The following is a 19851-nucleotide window of genomic DNA, read 5'->3' on the forward strand; positions in this document are numbered from 1 at the left end:
GCGCGAGTACTCTTGTGTGCTCAGGCACGTGCTCGCGAGCAGGTGCAAGGTCACAGATTAGGGAGGGTGGGGAGGGAGGGGAAATGCGCGCGCACGCTTGAATGTGGCCGCAGCGTGCCTGTTGAATTCGTGCCGACTGTGTAACGTTTAAAGTACTACGATCAGCTCTAACAGTCACTTCGCTGGTTAAGAATCATGTCAAGTCGCCGTTGTGTAACCCCAACCATGCTTTCGCAGTTCAACCCCCATTGGAAGGAAATTGCATCTGTTTAAAGAAAAAGATGGTGTTGCAAAATGTTTAGTATGTCACAAAACGCTGAATTCTTTTAGGGAATTTAATTTGCGGCGACATTATATGTCGTACCACGCGAAAGACTACAGGACTGGAAAATGTGAGGAACAAGATCGTGCACAGGAAGTTGTTGTTGTTGTTGTTGTGGTCTTCAGTCCTGAGACTGGTTTGATGCATCTCTCCATGCTACTCTGTCCTGTGCAAGCATCTTCATCTCCCAGTACCTACTGCAACCTACTTCCTTCTGAATCTGCTTAGTGTATTCATCTCTTGGTCTCCCTCTACGATATTTACCCTCCACGCTGCCCGCTAAATTTGTGATCCCTTGATGCCTCAAAACATGTCCTACCAACCGATCCCTTCTTCTAGTCAAGTTGTGCCACAAACTTCTCTTCTCCCCAATCCTATTCAATACCTCCTCATTAGTTACGTGATCTATCCACCTTATCTTCAGTATTCTTCTGTAGCACCACATTTCGAAAGCTTCTATTCTCTTCTTGTCCAAACTAGTTACCGTCCATGTTTCACTTCCATACATGGCTACACTCCAAACAAATACTTTCAGAAACGACTTCCTGATACATAAATCTATACTCGACGTTAACAAATTTCTCTTCTTCAGAAACGCTTTCCTTGCCATTGCCAGTCTACATTTTATATCCTCTCTACTTCCACCATCATCAGTTATATTACTTACTAAATAGCAAAACTCCTTTACTACTTGAAGTGTCTCATTTCTTAATCTAATTCCCTCAGCATCACCCGATTTAATTTGACTACATTCCATTATCCTCGTTTTGCTTTTGTTGATGTTCATCTTATATCCTCCTTTCAAGACACTGTCCATTCCGTTCAACTGCTCTTCCAGGTTCTTTGCTGTCTCTGACATAATTACAATGTCATCGGCGAACCTCAAAATTTTTACTTCTTCTCCATGAATTTTAATACCTACTCCGAATTTTTTCTTTTTTTACCTTTACTGCTTGCTGAATATACAGATTGAATAACATCGGGGAGAGGCTACAACTCTGTCTCACTCCTTTCCCAACCACTGCTTCCCTTTCATGCCCCTCGACTCTTATAACTGCCATCTGGTTTCTGTACAAATTGCAAATAGCCTTTCGCCCCCTGTACTTTACCCCTGCCACCTTCCGAATTTGAAAGATAGTATTCCAGTCAACATTGTCAAAAGCTTTCTCCAAGTCTACAAATGCTAGAATCGTAGGTTTCTCTTTTCTTAATCTTTCTTCTAAGATAAGTCGTAAGGTCAGTATTGCCTCACGTGTTCCAACATTTCTGCGGAATCCAAACTGATCCTCCCCGAGGTCCGCATCTACCAGTTTTTCCATTCGTCTGTAAAGAATTCGCGTTAGTATTTAGCAGCTGTGACTAATTAAGCTGATAGTTCGGTAATTTTCACATATGTCAGCCTCTGCGTTCTTTGGGATTGGAATTATTATATTCTTCTTGAAATCTGTCTGGGTTGCCATCCGAGCTCTTGATATTCATACAAGTGGTTCTCTTCTCTCCAAAGGTCTCTTTAATTTTCTTGTAGGCAGTATCTATCTTAACCCTAGTGAGATAAGTTTCTATATCCTTACATTTGTTCTCTAGCCATCCCTGCTTAGCCATTTTGCACTTCCTGTCGATCTCATTTTTGAGACGTTTGTATTCCTGTTTGCCTGCTTCATTTACTGCATTTTTGTATATTCTATTTCCATAAATTAAATTCAATATTTCTTCTGTTATCCAAGGATTTCTAGCAGCCCTCGTCTTTTTACCTACTTTATCCTCTGCTGCCTTCACTACTTCATTCCTCAGAGCTACCCATTCTTCTTCTACTGTATTTCTTTCCCCCATTCTTGTCAGATGTTGCCTTATGCTCTCCCTGAAACTCAGACAACCTCTGGTGTAGTCATTTTATCCAGATCCCATCTCCTTAAATTGCCACCATTTTGCATTTTCTTCAGTTTTAATCTACAGTTCATAACCAATAGATTGTGGTCAGAGTCCACATCTGCCCCTGTAAATGTCCTACAATTTAAAACCTGATTCCTAAATCTCTGTCTTACCATTATATAATCTATCTGATACCTTTTAGTATCTCCAGGATTCTTCCATGTATACAACCTTCTTTTATGATACTTGAACCAAGTGTTAGCTATGATTAACTTATGCTCTGTGCAAAATTTTACCAGACGGCTTCCTCTTTCATTTCTTAGCCCCAATCCATATTCACCTACTATGTTTCCTTCTCTCCCTTTTCCTACACTCGAATTCCAGTCACCCATTACTATTAAATTTTCGTCTCCCTTCACTATCTGAATAATTTCTTTTATTTCATCGTACATTTCTTCAATTTCTTCATCATCTGCAGAGCTAGTTGGCATATAAACTTGTACTACTGTAGTAGGTGTGGGCTTCGTATCTATCTTGGCCACAATAATGCGTTCACCGTGCTGTTTGTAGTAGCTTACCCGCACTCCTATTTTTTTATTCATTATTAAACCTACTCCTGCATTACCCCTAATTGATTTTGTATTTATAACCCTGTATTCACCTGACAAAAAGTCTTGTTCCTCATGCCACCGAACTTCACTAATTCCCACTATATCTAACTTTAACCTATCCATTTCCCTTTTTAAATTTTCTAACCTACCTGCCCGATTAAGGGATCTGACATTCCATGCTCCGATTCGTTGAACGCCAGTTTTCTTTCTCCTGATAACGACGTCCTCTTGAGTAGTTCCCGCCCGGAGATCCGAATGGGGGACTATTTTACCCCCGGTATATTCTACCCAAGAGGACGCCATCATCATTTAATCATACAGTAAAGCTGCTTGTCCTCGGGAAAAATTACGGATATAGTTTCCACTTGCTTTCAGCCGTTCGCAGTACCAGCACAGCAAGGCCGTTTTGGTTAATGTTGCAAGGCCAGATCAGTCAATCATCCAGACTGTTTCCCCTGCAACTACTGAAAAGGCTCCTGCACCTCTTCAGGAACCACATGTTTGTCTGGCCTCTCAACAGATACCCCTTCGTTGTGGTTGCAATTACGGTACGGCCATTTGTATCGCTGAGGCACGCAAGCCTCCCCACAAACAGCAAGGTTTATGGTTCATGGGGGGAGGCACAGGAAGTCATTAAACTTAAAAGGAAGCTATCCGAAGAAGATCTGGACGATGAAGAAAAATCAACTGAGGCAGTTCTCAGAGTGAGTTACAAAATTGTTTTGCTTTTAGTTAAATCCCTGCACCCATTCACTGATGGCGATTTAATAAAAGAATGTTTGGTTTTTGCAGCGGAACATTTGTGTCCATCTCAAGTTGAACAGTTTAGGATTGTGCCATTATCTAACATGACCATTATGCGTCTCATACAGGACATGGAAAACGACGTCCAAAGCCAGCTTGCAAATATCTGTAAAGATTTTATAGCGTATTCTGTAGCTCTGGACGAAAGTGTTGATATCACTGGAACAGCGCAACTTGCCATATTTATTAGAGGTGTTAATAGAGATCTTCAGGTGAGGTAGGAGCTCCTCGATGTAGTAGCCATGAAGAACACTACAACCGGAGGTGATATTTTAAGTAGTGTTTAAGAAAGTGTTGAAAATATAAGATTGTAGTGGAAATCTTTAGTTTCAGTGTCTACAGACGGTGCACCAGCGATGACAGGAGAAAAATCAGGTTTCGTTGCGCTGTTGAAGGAGAAAATGTAAAAACTGACCGTGCTGAATGAAATAAGGGGAGTTCACTGTGTGATCCACCAGTAAAACTTATGTGCAAAGAGTATCACTCTAAAAAATGTGATGAGTGTTGTTGTTCGTACAACCAATTATATAAACAAGCATGGGCTGCAACACAGGCAATTTTTAAAGCTTTCTTGAAGATGTAGAAAGCCACTATGGTAGCCTGCCTTATTACAGCGAGGTCCGCTGGCTTAGTCGTGGCGAATTATTAAATCGATTTTTTTGCCTATTAGATGAGATAAATATGTTCATGGAAATAAATAACAAGTGTGTTCCTGAATTAAAAGAGCCTTCATGGAAATGTGATCTCGCGTTCCTAGCAGATTTAACTAGCCATATGAATGTTTTCGACATTTCACTACAAGGTAAAGATCTGCTTATTACTCATTTCATAGATCGAATATGAGCTTTTAAAATGAAATTGACACTTTGGGTGAGTCAGCTGGAAACAGGAAATCTAGCTCATTTTCCTAAATTATCATCCATGCAAGACGTTCACAAAGACTGGACGTTATTCACATAGTTTAGTTGCCCTTAAGGAAAAATGTGATCAACGCTTTCAAAATCTGACAGTACTAGACAGTGATTTTGATCTGTTCTCCTCTCCATATTCAGCGAATATGGAAGAGATTCGTCCTGAGCTGCAACTAGAAATTATTGACCTGCAGTGTGACAGAGAATACAGAGACAAATTTCAGAACAAGAAAAACATTTTGGAATTCTACAGACACTTCCCCCAGGATAGATTTCCTCGTTTGCACAAACGTGCTGCTACAATAATATCAGTATTCGGTTCCACGTATGTTTGTGAACAACTGTCCTCTGCCATAAAATGTAACAAGACGCACCTGAGAAACGCATTGCCTGTTCGAAATTTAAACGGCACGCTGCGCCTGCAATGCACAAGAACAATTACTCTGAACATAGACGCAATTGTAAAGGGCAAAAAGAACAAGATAACCTAGAATCCCATACTTCAGTAACACCTTTTATTGTATAACAGTTCACAAATTAATACGAATGTAGACGCATACACTAAGCAAAAAAATGGTTCAAATGTCTCTGAGCACTATGGGACTCAACATCTGAGGTCATCAGTCCACTGGAACTAAGAACTACTTAAACCTAACTAACCTAAGGACATCACACACATCCAGGCCAGAGGCAGGATTCGAACCTGCGACCGTAGCAGCCGCGCGGTTCCGGACTGCAGCGCCTAGAACCGCGTAGCCATCGAGGTCGTCGATACACTAAGCTAATAAAATTATGTGGCACGTGTACATTCTCCTTTATTTGTTTCATTTGTCGCAGAAATAATTCGTGAGTGACATCCCTGCAGGTGGCCGCGGATTTACATTGACTAGCGGCAGCTGTTGTGTGCCCCACGTGACCCCCCCCCCCCCCCCCACCACCACTGTCCGCTCTGGTCCGGTAGTGGGGGTAGCGTGCTCGCGCCTTGCTGCTCACAACTTGCTCCGCGAGCACGTATGTTGTGAAACCCTGTTGTAAACGGTGGTACTTGCTTGTAAACACTCTTGCGCCGGGCAGACCTCGCAGCGGAGTCGGCAACCTGCATCGCTGGTCTGTCTGCAGTGCTGCCGCTGCAGTGGGCGTCTGTGGTGACTGCAGCATTCCTCATCCACCCTACAGCCCGGATCTCGCACATTCAGACTTTCATCTGTTTGGTCCAGTGAAGGATGTACCCCGGTGAACTAGTACGTGAATGACGGGGAGGTTATTGAAACAGGAAGACGTTGGCTCCGACATGGACCAGTAAGGTGGTACCACGCCAGCATACAGGCGGTCTCAGTAATGCGGTGTAAGACTGTCGCATTCAAAGAAAACTGTGTTGAAAAAATAAGGTTTTGCTTCCAAGAGAGTGGGGAATATTGTGATCTATTGACATCCCAAATAAAACCAACCGGCTTTGACAAAAAAACTTCCTGGCAGATTAAAACTGTGTGCCCGACCGAGACTCGAACTCGGGACCTTTGCCTTTAGCGGGCAGAAGTATCATATCAACTCCGCTGCAGAGTGAAAATCTCATTCTGGAAACATCCCCCAGGCTGTGGCTAAGCCATGTCTCCTCAATATCCTTTCTTTCAGGAGTGCTAGTTCTGCAAGGTTCGCAGGAGAGCTTCTGTAAAGTTTGGAAGGTAGGAGACGGATACTGGCAGAAGTAAAGCTGTGAGTACCGGGGGTGAGTCGTGCTTCGGTAGCTCAGATGGTAGAGCACTTGCCTGCGAAAGGCAAAGGTCCCGAGTTCGAGTCTCGGTCGGGCACACATTTTTAATCTGCCAGGAAGTTTCAAGATAAACATGACTGATAAATAAAATGCCGTGCGGCTGCGGCCTCCCATCGGGTAGACCGTTCGCCTGGTGCAAGTCTTACGAGCTGACGCCACTTCGGCGATTTGGGTGCCGATGGGGATGAAATGATGATAATAAGGACAACACAACACTCAGTCTCTGAGCGGAGAAACTCTCCGACCCAGCCGTTAGGTACGACATTCCGCCGCTCTGACCACTTAGCTACCAGAGGCGGACATCACTGATTTACAGACTTCTTCGACATAGCTAAAGAAATTCAGAGGATTCTACGGAAACTGAAGTCGCAAAATGATGAACTTTAACTGAAATAAACGAGTAGAGGAGGTGTTATTATGTAATACTATAGAGAAATTCTCATTTCACATGGAGAGGAAGCTTCTTATTTGACCCTAAAATGCTGTATACAAAGCCATTCAACCAGCTTTCGTGCAAGAACTGTGTGAGAGAAAAGAAGAGTGTGATATGCAGTCGATGAATGATATTTTACATTCGTACATAACAATGCCAGTGAGAAGAATCAGCGGATTACTGTTGCCACGTATTTTTAACCGCCTTCGGGGAAATTAGCACAAAAAATTTAAAAAAATTACTTTTACCTGAAAATATGGGGTGAGAATAACGGGACGTCTTCTTACAATATTCAGAAAGTAATTGATTGCTTTTGTTACACTTTTGGCCAGGATATAATGACATCTCTCTTTAGGAGGACGACGAAAAGACTGTTAATATAATCCAGATTCCGTCCGGAAATTATAGTGCGATTCAGCCTCACGACAATAACAGTAATAATAATAATAATTCAGCAGTGTGAAACACATTTCAGAAAACCACAAGGCAATATAATTTCCTTTAGCTTTCTGTCATTTCAGGTTTATCACCGGAAAAGTATTGTTGAACGTCAGTCATTTTTGGATTGTCAGTTTGCGTCTCCACATTTTACGAATTTGATCAAGTATGCCCGGTGCACAACACAATAAGCAGAACAATGGCCGCAAAAATTTCTTATTCCATGCACGTCTGTCTAAATAAAACTTGAATGCACTAATTTTTCTTTTTTCATATGTGCCTCGTGTAAGAAAGTTGTTTGTTTTCGTCATCCAATGCACGCTTCGTATTTTTGTGACGACTGCAGCAAATATACAATGAGCTGTTCCATAGGTAGCAAAATATAAATTATTCAAAAATTATCGTAAGAACTGTGCTACAGGAATTGGTTTATAATATTTCGTGTCAATAAATTAAAGTACCGACTGATGAAAGTCTTCTGCAATATAATACCATTGATTGCCCCGATTTTCTATCCTCTGCTTGTTGCCTGCGTAACAGTTACATGTGCTGCAGTTTAGTCGTCGATGCGAACTGCAAGTTATTCAAAACATTAACGATTTGAGACTTTTTGTATCATTTACAGTCTTAAAAATTTCGTGTGCCCAACTTGGATTTGTCGCTATCTTTCTTTCGACGTATTCTTCCTGTATGAAAAATTTCAAGACAAGACCATTCCGTAGTGAGTGCGGTAACACCAGATAGGTTTGCAAAATTATGGGATGTTTGACTATAATCTCGATGTCTGTCGTGAGTTCAGTGCTGGGCACACAGAGAATTTGTAAAAAGTAAATGAAATATTATTGCAAAATGTAGTCTAACGCTGTGTGTACGTACATGTAAAAGATATACCTTTACGAAATCGTATGGTTCTTTAGACAATATACAATGTATCGTTTTAGGCATCAGTTAAAATTCATCCCTGCTTCTTATTTTCACTGTAGAAGAGAAAGTGTGGTGTAATTGGTTGGATCGGTTTAAAATGCCATGTGCTTTATGGATAGTAGAGACTACAGCCACAATCGAGGGAACAGGAGAAACATGGAAGTTTCATATCACAAATAATGACATACAAGCGTCGAACACAGCTCAAGTATCATGTTAGAGTTTCTTCGTTCCCTTGCTCGGAGGCATATTACGACATGCAGGAAGCAAAAAGGAGTAAATCTTGTAATACGGTCGTTATTTGCAATACAAAGTGTGATAGGCGGGCAGCGTTTTTTTTTTTTTTTTTTTGGTCGGCACAGCTCTCTTCAGTTCGGCTGAGCTGCTTATCCTTCCCTATTTGTTCGTAGTATAAAGGACGTTCTCAGGTCCAGTGGCTGTATGCACAAGAAGAGGTAGTATGAAAATTCTCCGTCTCTGTGTAACATAGTGGCACAAGCGACCGTACAATACGTCTGCTGTGAAACGATAGTACAGTAGCATGTAGAAATGATTAAAAGCTTTAATTGACAATGAAAGAACAAAAAATTACAAAGATCGACGGACGGGACTCATTGTTCTATACATCAAGAAGCACTTCGTGCTAAATTTTCCAGGCAAGCAGCACATAATGAATGAAGGGACACAGTCTGACAAACCCACTCTAGTTTCCTAAGCCCACTGCTTTTAAAGAAAATGAAGAACTTATTATGACCCTGAAAAAATTACAAGGATAGTTTCCTAATCTTCTCGACGACAGCGTTTGCCATTTCAGTAGGAAGTACCCCTGTACTTGTGCAGACGTAACTGACTGATTTGGAAGCTAGTTCGCAATTTAATGACAAATACTTTTACGTTAAAACTATCCAAGACATCTACGCTTCTTTCCTCAGGAAGAGATTCCACATCTCCATAATGACGTTTCAAAAGTGCTACAATATTTAGATCGACATAATGTGTGAAAGATCAGTTTGGATTCCGTAGAACTGTAGGTACACGTGAGGCAATACTGACCCTACGACTTATCTTAGAAGGTAGATTAATGAAAGGCAAATCTATGTTTGTAGCAGTTGTAGACTTAGAGAAAGATTTTGTCAATGTTGACTGGAATACTCTCTTTCAAATTCTTGAGGTGGCAAGGGTAAAATAAAGGGAGCAAAAGGTTATTTACAATTTGTACAGTTACCAGATGGTAGTTATAAGAGTCGAGGGGCATGAAAGGGAAGTAGTGGTTGGGAAGGGAGTGAGACTGGGTTGTAGCCTATCCCCGATGTTATTCAATCTATATATTGAGCAAGCAGTAAAGAAAATAAAACTAAAGTTTGGAGTAGGAACTAATATCCATGGAGAAGAAATAAAAGCTTTGAAGTATGCCAATGGAATTGTAAATCTGTCAGAGACAGCAAAGGATCTGGAAGAGCAGTTGAACGGAATGGACAGCGTCTTAACAGAAGGATTAAGATGAACATCACAAAAGCAAACCGAGGATAATGGAATGTAGTGGAATTAAATCAGGTGATGCTGAGGGAATTAGGTTAGGAAATGAGACACCTAAAGCAGTAGAAGAGTTTTGCTATTTGGGGAGCAAACTAACTGATAACTGATGATGGTCGAAGTGGAGAGTATATAAAACGCAGACTGGCAAATGCCAAGGAAAGATTTTCTGAAGAAGAGAAATTTGTTAACATCTAGTATAGATTTAAGTGTCAAGAAATGTTTTCTGAAAGTATTAGTGTGGACTGTAGCCATGTATGGAAGTGAAACATGGACGATAAATAGTTCAGACAAGAAGAGAATAGGTTTCGAAATGTGGTGCTACAGAAGAAGGCTGAAGATTAGATGGATAGATCACGCAACTAGTGAGCAGTTAATCAACAGAATTGGGGAGATGAGGAATTTGTGGCAAAACTTGACTAGAAGAAGGGATCAGTTGGTAGAACATGTTCTGAGGCATCAAGGGATCACCAATTTAGTACTGGAGGGCAGCGTGGAGGGATTCAGAAGGATGTAAGTTGCAGTAGGTACGTGGAGATGAAGGAGGTTGCACAGGATAGAGTAGCATGACGATCTACATCAAACCAGTCTTTGGAATGCAGACCAGAACAACAACATTGTGTGAAAGACATTTTTTCAATTATGAATCTAAATAAGTCGCGAATATGTCCCAACCTGAATGAGAAACATGTGAAATTGTCTACTTCTTTGGTATGCCAACCACTTGTACCAGGTACAAATTATATTATCAGCACGCCAAAAATAATTAAATAATACATTAAATTAGTTTCCTATTACCTATATTGCTGCTGAATGTGAAATACAAAACCAAGCCTCGTGATAACTGGGTGTTGTGTGATGTCCTTAGATTAGTTAGGTTTAAGTAGTTCTAAGTTCTAAGGGACTCTTCAACATCGCTGTTAAGTCCCATAGTGCTCAGAGCCATTTGAACCATTTTGAACATAACCAAGTGGTACGCAGTGCAACTGCTCTGACATTTAAATGCAGGACATTCGCAGTTTCTCCCTCTTCCCCCTCCTTGTACTCCGACAGCGAACCCTGGCAGTGAGGTAAATGTGCAGCGAGGCTGAACACTGTGATCTAGCTCACGGGCCTAATTCTTTGCCGTCCGCTCCTTAATCTATTCTGTTTCCTACGGTTCCTTCACTGTACACACAGTGGAATCAGCGTTATTTTTGTCTAGTTCTTGTGAAATATCATTTTTCTTTTTTAACTTACGCAAGAGACTTTCGAAACTGACAAAATCTGATGAACTCGTATTCTCAGACGATGTATATGTACGAACTCCCAGCACGTGGAGATACCCGTGTGCACTGTGAATGTGGGTCTCGGCCAAAAACTAGTTATCGAATGAAAAATAAAGTATTTGCAACTTGGACTGGTTTTTCGTTCTATTGATGTATATGTGTCAGTAAAGTGCATGAAGACCATTCAGCCAACCAGAGAACAGGTTGGAAATGGCAGTATCGTCAATAAGATACATAAATCATAACATCTCATTATGTGGAGGCAGAGAAAGAAATGATCCTCTTCTCTATTTTAAATGTCTGCTCTGTCACCGAATTTCTAATTCAAGGACACTCTCTCTCGATGTTCCCTTAATTTCTCATTCTTCCTTTTACTTTTCACTGCCGATTATTCTTCTTACCATCCCTCCTCTCTCCTGCCTTATAACGGAAGCGAGCTGTTTTGTGCAATGGCAACTAAGAGTCAGTACTTGCAGAAAATGTTCCCCGTCTTTATGACCTATTCCGATGCTTGTGAGGGATTCAGCGGCATGGAAAGAATGCTCCTTGCATTTGTCACCAATGTTCGTCTGTTGGTCAAAATAGAAGAAGAGCGTAATTGCAAACTAGGAATACTAGGCCTATTACCTTTATAAAATGTGCACCATTGGGCAAGAACAACTTAGACTGATTCGTCACATGCACACAAATCCTACATTTTACTACCTTTTTGTATGATGTACCATTTTATCGTGGCCGGCCGGAGTGGCTGTGCGGTTCTAGGCGCTACATTCTGGAACCGCGAGACCGCTACTGTCGCAGGTTCGAATCCTGCCTCGGGCATGGATGTGTGTGATGTCCTTAGGTTAGTTAGGTTTAAGTAGTTCTAAGTTCTAGGGGACTGATGACCTCAGATGTTAAGTCCCATAGTGCTCAGAGCCATTTTGAACCATTCTTCAGAGCCATTTGAACCATTTTATCCTGAATCTTTCATATTGGCCTACCTCTGGTTATTTTGGTATAATAATGCCATTTTTTGGAAAGGACGGCGATCGGCTTATTGTAAAGCTTTTTTTTTTGAAATTTTAGAGTAAGTCATATTTTATTACACTATCATAATCGGTTTTACCTCCAAAGGCCACCTTCAGATGCTGCGACAGAGATTAGAAAAACTTAAATTAAGGCATGAAACAATTATTTTTATTAGATCTACTTGTGATATCGGTAAAGTGCTATTAACGTGCATATGGGTCATACTTATGGGCGGCATTTGATGAAAGAGTGATGATGTATTGTCATCTCTACATAAAATACGAAATCCGGTAATTATATATATATCTGTGCACTTTGCTTCTCTACACTTTGCAGTAGATAGGCGCATCCTCTATAAGGCAGTCTCCAATCGTAATATCCATCAAATACGACAATTTTTAGGATCGTATATCATTAAGTTACTCATCAAGTATGTCACCATGAAATATATAGACAAAACATCAGATGAATTGAGCACATATTCCCGAGAAAGAAAGTTAAAGTAGCGTTTAGGACAGCAAATAATATTAGAACACGAGTGGATTGAAAAAAAAAAAATGGAAATGACCGTTTGGCGTCATTGGCCGGTAGGCCCCTAGCGCAGCAGATCCGGCGGCCTTGGTGCAGGTCTTATTACATTCGACGCCACATTGGGCGATTTGTGCGCCGGATGGGGATGAAATGATGATGAATATAACAAAACACCCAGACCCTGAGCGGAGAAAATCCCCGACCCAGCCGGGAATCGAACCGGGGCCCGTGGGACGGCAATCCGTCATGCTGACCACTTTCTTTTTTTAAATCTCATTTTGTTTTGTTCGCTTTCCTTTGTTGCTTCTGCTCGGGCTGAACGTCGTAAGACACCAGCTTAAGTTCGTCGTTGATCGATTAATTCAGTTTTTTATTACAGAGGTCAGCTAACCCTCTGACCGAACACGCTGAGCTACCATGCCGGCACCACTCAGCTATCGGGGAGAACACGAGTGGATCGTAACTTGCCACACGGGAGTAATATGTGTGGGGAACTTGGGGTCAAAGAATTATCATGTTGTAGTCGTCATAATAGCCATATCGGCCAGACAAGCAGGTACTTTGCTGGAGATTCAAGGAACACACCTCCTTCAGCAATGAAACGTCATTAGCTTTACATAAGCACAGGAGGGAAGTGAAATGGTAGTATTGATGAATAACTAGACATTTGAGATGTCCAGAGAAGTACGCAGTTAGACTTTTTAGGGAAACTGGAGATTTACTCCACAAAACCCAAAAAATCGGATAAACTCCTCAATGATCAAAATGAGTTTGTAACTAATGCACGATTCAATACTTATGATTTACGTAGCTGAGTTAGTCGCTGCTTCTTGCAGGTGTACTGCAGCTGATCATAAAATTGTATATAATATCAGAAGAAGTGGGTGGTTAGATCTTCGAGAAGAACTGGAGATTTACGTCACAAAACGAAAAAAACTGGATAAACTCCTCGATGAACAAAATTAGTTTGCAGTTAATGCATATTTCAATATTTACAACGATTTAATTAGCCGAGTTATTTGCTGCATCGTGCATACATGCTCGGGTTGATCACGGACCGCACTGTGAAAGAGGGCCGCATTGACCTGTACGGGCTGCGTCTGTGCTTCCTAACAAATACGCAGCCGGAATAAGTGTAGCAACAGGGAACTGTTCTGGTCGTTCACTCCGTGTCGTCCCTCCTAAGCCTAAGTGCAGTGCCGTAAACATGTAGCACTCTGAAGTGCAGCGCTAGAGGGCACCAGAGGGCACCAAAAAGCACACCACAACGATTGCTATCCTATCTCTTTCAATGTAAAGGCCGCACTTTGTTCGAAACAGATTCTTCTGTTTTAACGATCCGTATTTACTTTCGTATTTGAAGAATAACTAACTGAAATATTATTGTAATAATTGTCATGTTTTATGGTTTCCACGACTGCAGATTCTCTTACAGAGGACGCACGCATCTAGCACAAAGCGTAGGGAAGTAAAAGTGTACTTGTTTTTATAGTACATAAATCCCTGATTTCTAATTTAATGTGCAGCTTACAAGTCATTAACACTCGTTCATCAAATGCCGTCCGTATGTATGAACGATATGCAAGTTAATAACAGCTTACTAAACTCTGTAGATCTAGTGAAATATCTTACTTTAAAAAACGAGACTCGAACACGGGACCTTTGCCTTTCGCGGGCAAGTGCGCTACCATCTGAGCTAATGAAGCACGACTCACGCCCGGTACTCACAGCTTTACTTCTGCCAGTATCTCGTCTCCTATATTCCAAACTTTACAGAAGCTCTCCTGCGAACCTTGCAGAATTAGCACTCCTGAAAGAAAGGATACTGCGGAGACATGGCTTAGCCACAGCCTGGGGGATGTTTCCAGAATGAGATTTTCACTCTGCAGCGGAGTGTACGCTGATATGAAACTTCCTAGCAGATTAAAACTGTGTGCCCAACCGAGACTCGAACTTGGGACCTTTCTTTCAGGAGTGCTAGCTCTGCAAGGTTCGCATGAGAGCTTCTGTAAAGTTTGGAAGGTAGGAGACGAGATACTGGCAGAAGTAAAGCTCTGAGTACCGGGCGTGAGAACCGTGCGACTGCTACGGTCGCAGGTTCGAATCCTGCCTCGGGCATGGATGTGTGTGATGTCCTTTGGTTAGTTAGGCTTAAGTAGTTCTAAGTTCTAGGGGACTGATGACCACAGCAGTTGAGTCCCATAGTGCTCAGAGCCATTTTAACCATTTGAACCGGGCGTGAGTCGTGCTTCGGTAGCTCAGATGGATGCCGGCACGGTAGCTCAGCGTGTTCGGTCACGGGGTTACGTGCCCTCTGTAATAAACAAACTGATTCAATCGATGAACAACGAACACAACTGGATGTCTTACGACGTCCGCCCCGAGCAGATGCAACGAACAAAAGCGAACTTAACGAGATAAAAAAAAAAATGAAACCACGAGGGAAAAAAAATGGTAGAGCACTTGCCCGCGAAAGGCAAAGGTACCGAGTTCGAGTCTCGGTCGGGCACACAGTTTTAATCTGCCAGGAAGTTTCATATAAAGCGCACACTCCGCTGCAGAGTGAAAATCTCATTCTGGTATGTTACTTTAAGTTTTTCTGGACTTTTCCAGCATCTGAATTTCGCCTTTCATGGCTGAAACTATTTATGATTGTATCATAAAAAGTGATTCAAATGGCTCTACGTACATTGGGACTTAACGTGAGGTCATCAGTCCCCTAGACTTAGAACTACTTAAACCTTACCAACCTATGGACATCACACACGTCCATGACCGAGGCAGGATTCGAACCTGCGACCGTAGCAGCAGCGCAGATCCGGACCAAAGCACCTAGAACCAGTCGGTCACAGGCTGGAGAAGTGGTAAATGATTTCAGCCTTTTCCGTTCGTTCAGCATTCTGCCACTTGATTTCCGGCAGTCCACAATTCGTCTGCGAGACACTGACATTACTAAACACACACACACACACACACACACACACACACACACACACACGCTACCTACGAGTGACTCTTCCGCAACAACAAATAATGTGTTTTCCCTGCCTCGATCCAATCTTTCCCCAACGTTAGTAAAATGTTTGCAGATATACATTTCCTGTCACACTATGCATTCTATAATTTTAACAAAACAAATAAAATGCTTAACTGAAAAATAGGAAAATAAGAATCGTGCACAAACAATACAAAAGTAGAAGTACTTCCACATGCCATTAACAGATGGCACTGTTTGTTACTTTAATAACACATTGACGTGAACATTGACAGTGAACGACGTACTAAATTGGGAAACGAGTCAGCGTGTGTAAGTGCCTCTAATTTACCGTCTCATTACAAGTTGACACACAAGCTGTTCAGAATGGTTTGTGTCTGATAAAAGCTTTTCGTTTTTTCTTTTTTCTATCCCGGAACGGAAGAAAACTTTCCACATAGTTCAGCCACTTTCAGATGCATCAGGGGGATTCTGTGTGACATTCTATGTAACAGTTTTTGCATGAGTGCATACTTGAGTCAGTGTGTATGTGTGTTATTCTCTAGCATCAGATGGAACGTGAACCGCCCCTTACTATGGGGGAGGGGCTGTGGTGGAAAGAGCATTATTCCGTCCATTCGCGCGAATCGCTTTTGCCTCTGCATGTGGTAAGCCAATCTCTGAAGTTTGGACTTAAGCTTCGGATTTCGAGAGTGTGTTGTGTGAAATCCTCCCCTCCTTCCTCATATTCCTTCTCTCGGTACCTGTCTCTTACCAGCACACACACACACACACACACACACACACACACACACACAAATCAGCAAATACCATAACTTGAGAATATTCTATAGGGCGACAGAGTGCTAGGGTGACTGAAGAGGGAAAGTGAGTGGCAGGGAGAAAAGTGGGACACTGAAGGAGGACTATAATAGAGAAGGACAGGAACCCTATCTTCGCCTGGATAAACTCCATTGTGCAAAATGTACGGAAATGCATCTGGACTGGATATTTTACTGCGTATATATTATTAGTGGATAAAAACGTGTAAACACCAAAAACGCAATACATTATTGCCGGTAAGAAGATGTAGAAAATCCGTTGGCATTCAAAACAGCCTCCAGTCACCTGGAAATGGATAAATAAGGTCTTCCTGCAGTTTTCAAGCGAATCTTTTCCCGAAAATAGTGGCACCTGCAGGTAACGACAATGGATGTTGATATCGATCAGGCACACTTCTCTCCAAAGTAGACCTCGAAGGTCCAATAATTTTGACATATGGCGACGTTGAGACCAGGGGAGATCCAACGATTCATTTCCGTGCTGACGAAACTACTATTGGACGATATGATAGGTTATGGTTTTTGCACTTCAGACTACCCACCACTCGGTTGCACTATCAGAGCAAGCTTTGGCGTGGCGCTGTCTCAGCTAACTCGCCGCCACAAGCGCTGTCTGACGGGAGATGGATGCCAGACCCATGCTGATGCGGCCAGTAGGGCGTCCGGGAATAGAATCGTGCCGCAAAATTTCAGTTTCACGACTTGCCACACACACCCCGTAGTATATATGTTAGACATCTCCACATTAACAAGTTTCTTAGTTATTTCTGTTCTTTGACAGGTAATTTATTTATAACTGTTTATTACTCTTCATGACTTTTTCTGCCATCTCTGACCAATAATCGTTACACTCAGCGCCAGGAATATACTTGTAGGATAAGTATCCCTTAAGAAACAGTGTATACGATGGTGTGTTAATGCATGCGAAAACTTTTCAATCTTTTTAAAGAAAACAAGCTTTATTAACATTGTACGTCTTTACTCTTTATGTCTACATATTTATTTATCATCATAGTCTCCCTGGCGGTGAACATATTTCTCCCAACGAGAGGCCAGTTTCGTGATTTCGTCACTGTAGAGTGTCTGACTCTGTTGACGGACCCACAAGTCAGCTCTGCTTCAACCGAAGTCCTCGAAGGAGTTCTTTAAGTTCTGGAAAAAGATTAAAATCGGATGGGACCAAGTCGGGACTGTATGGCGGATTACCGAGGACAGTAAAATCTAGATGTCTGGTTGTTGCAGATGTTGCAATGCTTGGGTGTGGTCTGCCATTGTCACGATAAACGAAAGGATTCTCTGTGTCTGGACGAAATCTTCAAATTCGAAACTCGATTACAGCGCACTGTTTCTCATGCATCGGCTTAGTTACGTTACCCACTGCCATGTTACATGTTACGATTCGTAGCTCTTTATTGGCTGAGGGCTGCAAATGTGTTGACATGAAGACTGAAGATATAGAATGTTAATAACTTTGATTCATTTAAAAAGAAGACTTTAATAATTTTCACAAAACAATTAGTTGGGATTGGGTTGGGTTGTTTGGGGAAGACCAGACAGCGAGGTCAGCGGTCTCATCAGACTGGGGAAGGACGGGGAAGGAAGTCGGCGGTGCCCTTTCAAAGGAACCATCACGGCATTTGCCTCGAGCGGATGACCCGACAAGGGATTGAACCGTCGTCCTCCCGAATGTCCAGTGACAAAACAATTAGGAGGCATTACTTTCCAGTACGCTTTCATACCATATCAGTACTGAGGAGATCAAAATTAGACAACAACAAAAATTACACCAAGTGCCCGAATCGAAACCTCAGACTCGCTAAGTCTGCATTAAATCAGTTGCCATAAAAAAAGAAAAGATTGCAGGAAAAGACATAATGACACATGTTGCACTTGTATTACACATTTATTTAGGAACATCACACTTCCATAATTTATGTTGACCATTACTAGACATACAAAACTCTCTATTAAACCAAAATTTAAAACATCCTTACAAATAGATTATTCTGACCAAATGACAACTCAAATAACTTTATCAAAGAATTGTTTTTAAAAATCAGTTAAAACACTTTAGTAAGAGCAAAGAATTCCACATCGTAAGATATTTAAAATCCTTTGAAGTAAGACTGCATTTACGGCTGGTTCGCCATCCAAGAAGTGGGGTCAATATTAACCCATTTAAAGGTTCCCAACCCTGACCAGGGTGTGATCCGCTTAATGCATGGCCTAACCCAAAACAACCCAAATTAACCTCAGAAGAAATCTGTAACAGAACACGTGTCAGTATCACACAGCAATAACATCAACCACGACAAGAAGCAACAATGATTCAAATGGCTCTGAGCACTATGGCACTTAACATCTGAGGTCATCAGTCCCCTAGACTTAGAACTACTGAAACCTTACTAACCTAAGGACATCACACACATCCATGCCCAAGGCAGGATTGAAACATGTGACCGTAGGTTTTTTTTTTTAGCTGTACTTTAGAATACTGTAATTAGTGGTGCAGACTGCTGAAAATTTTGTTCCTCTGCTCATCTGTGCTGCTGTTTTACCTGTATAATTTTGTAAACTAATATCTCGCAAAAAATTGTTTCTACAGATCAAGTGGATTTTGCTGAAGCGCCATCGTCGTCGCTTCGTGTAAACTGGATCATAGGTACAGAAAAAAAATACGTGATGAGAAAATACTAAAACACAATTCCGTAGGGGATAATAATCCTCCTTCGACGAAGTGCTATCGAACCAATGTTCATTGATTCCGACGATTTATAGGGTATCGTAATGCTGAGAAACAGGGAATCATATATGGTCGAATTAATAATAGTCGATGTACCTGTTAAAGATCAGCTTATATTCTGACAATAGTTGTTTCTCTCTATATATTCGATCTCTTCTGGTGATATTTTCCGTAGCAATAAGTTAACTTTCTGTCCAAAAGAATTTTTGTAATAGTTGACACCAAGAATGTTTGAATCTTCCTGGCAGATTAAAACTGTGTGCGGGACCGAGACTCGAACTCGGGACCTTTGCCTTTCGCGGGTAAGTGCTCTACCAACTGAGTTACCCAAGCACGACTCACGACCCGTCTTCACAGCTCTACGTCTTCCAGTATCTCGTCTCCGCCTTCAAAACTTTAGAGAAGCTCTTCTGCGAACCTTGCAGAACTAGCACTCCTGAAAGAAAGGATGTTACGGAGACATTGATTAGCCACAGCCTGAGGGATGTTTCTAAAATGATATTTTCACTATGCAGTGGAGGGTGCGCTCATATGAATCTTCCTGGGAGATTAAAACTGTGTGCGGGACCGAGACTCGAACTCGGGACCTTTGCCTTTCGCGGGTAAGTGCTCTACCAACTGAGTTACCCAAGCACGACTCACTACCCGTCTTCACAGCTTTACGTCTTCCAGTACCTCGTCTCTGCCTTCAAAACTTTACAGAAGCTCTTCTGCGAACTTTGCAGAACTAGCACTCCTGAAAGGAAGGATATTACGGAGACATGGATTAGCCACAGCCTGGGGGATGTTTCCAGAATGATATTTTCACTATGCAGCGGAGTGTGCGCTCATATGAATCTTCCTGGCAGATTAAAACTGTGTGCGGG

The sequence above is a fragment of the Schistocerca gregaria genome, chromosome 2 (genome assembly GCF_023897955.1).
Source record: "Schistocerca gregaria isolate iqSchGreg1 chromosome 2, iqSchGreg1.2, whole genome shotgun sequence".
In the NCBI taxonomy this organism is placed as follows: domain Eukaryota; kingdom Metazoa; phylum Arthropoda; class Insecta; order Orthoptera; family Acrididae; genus Schistocerca; species Schistocerca gregaria.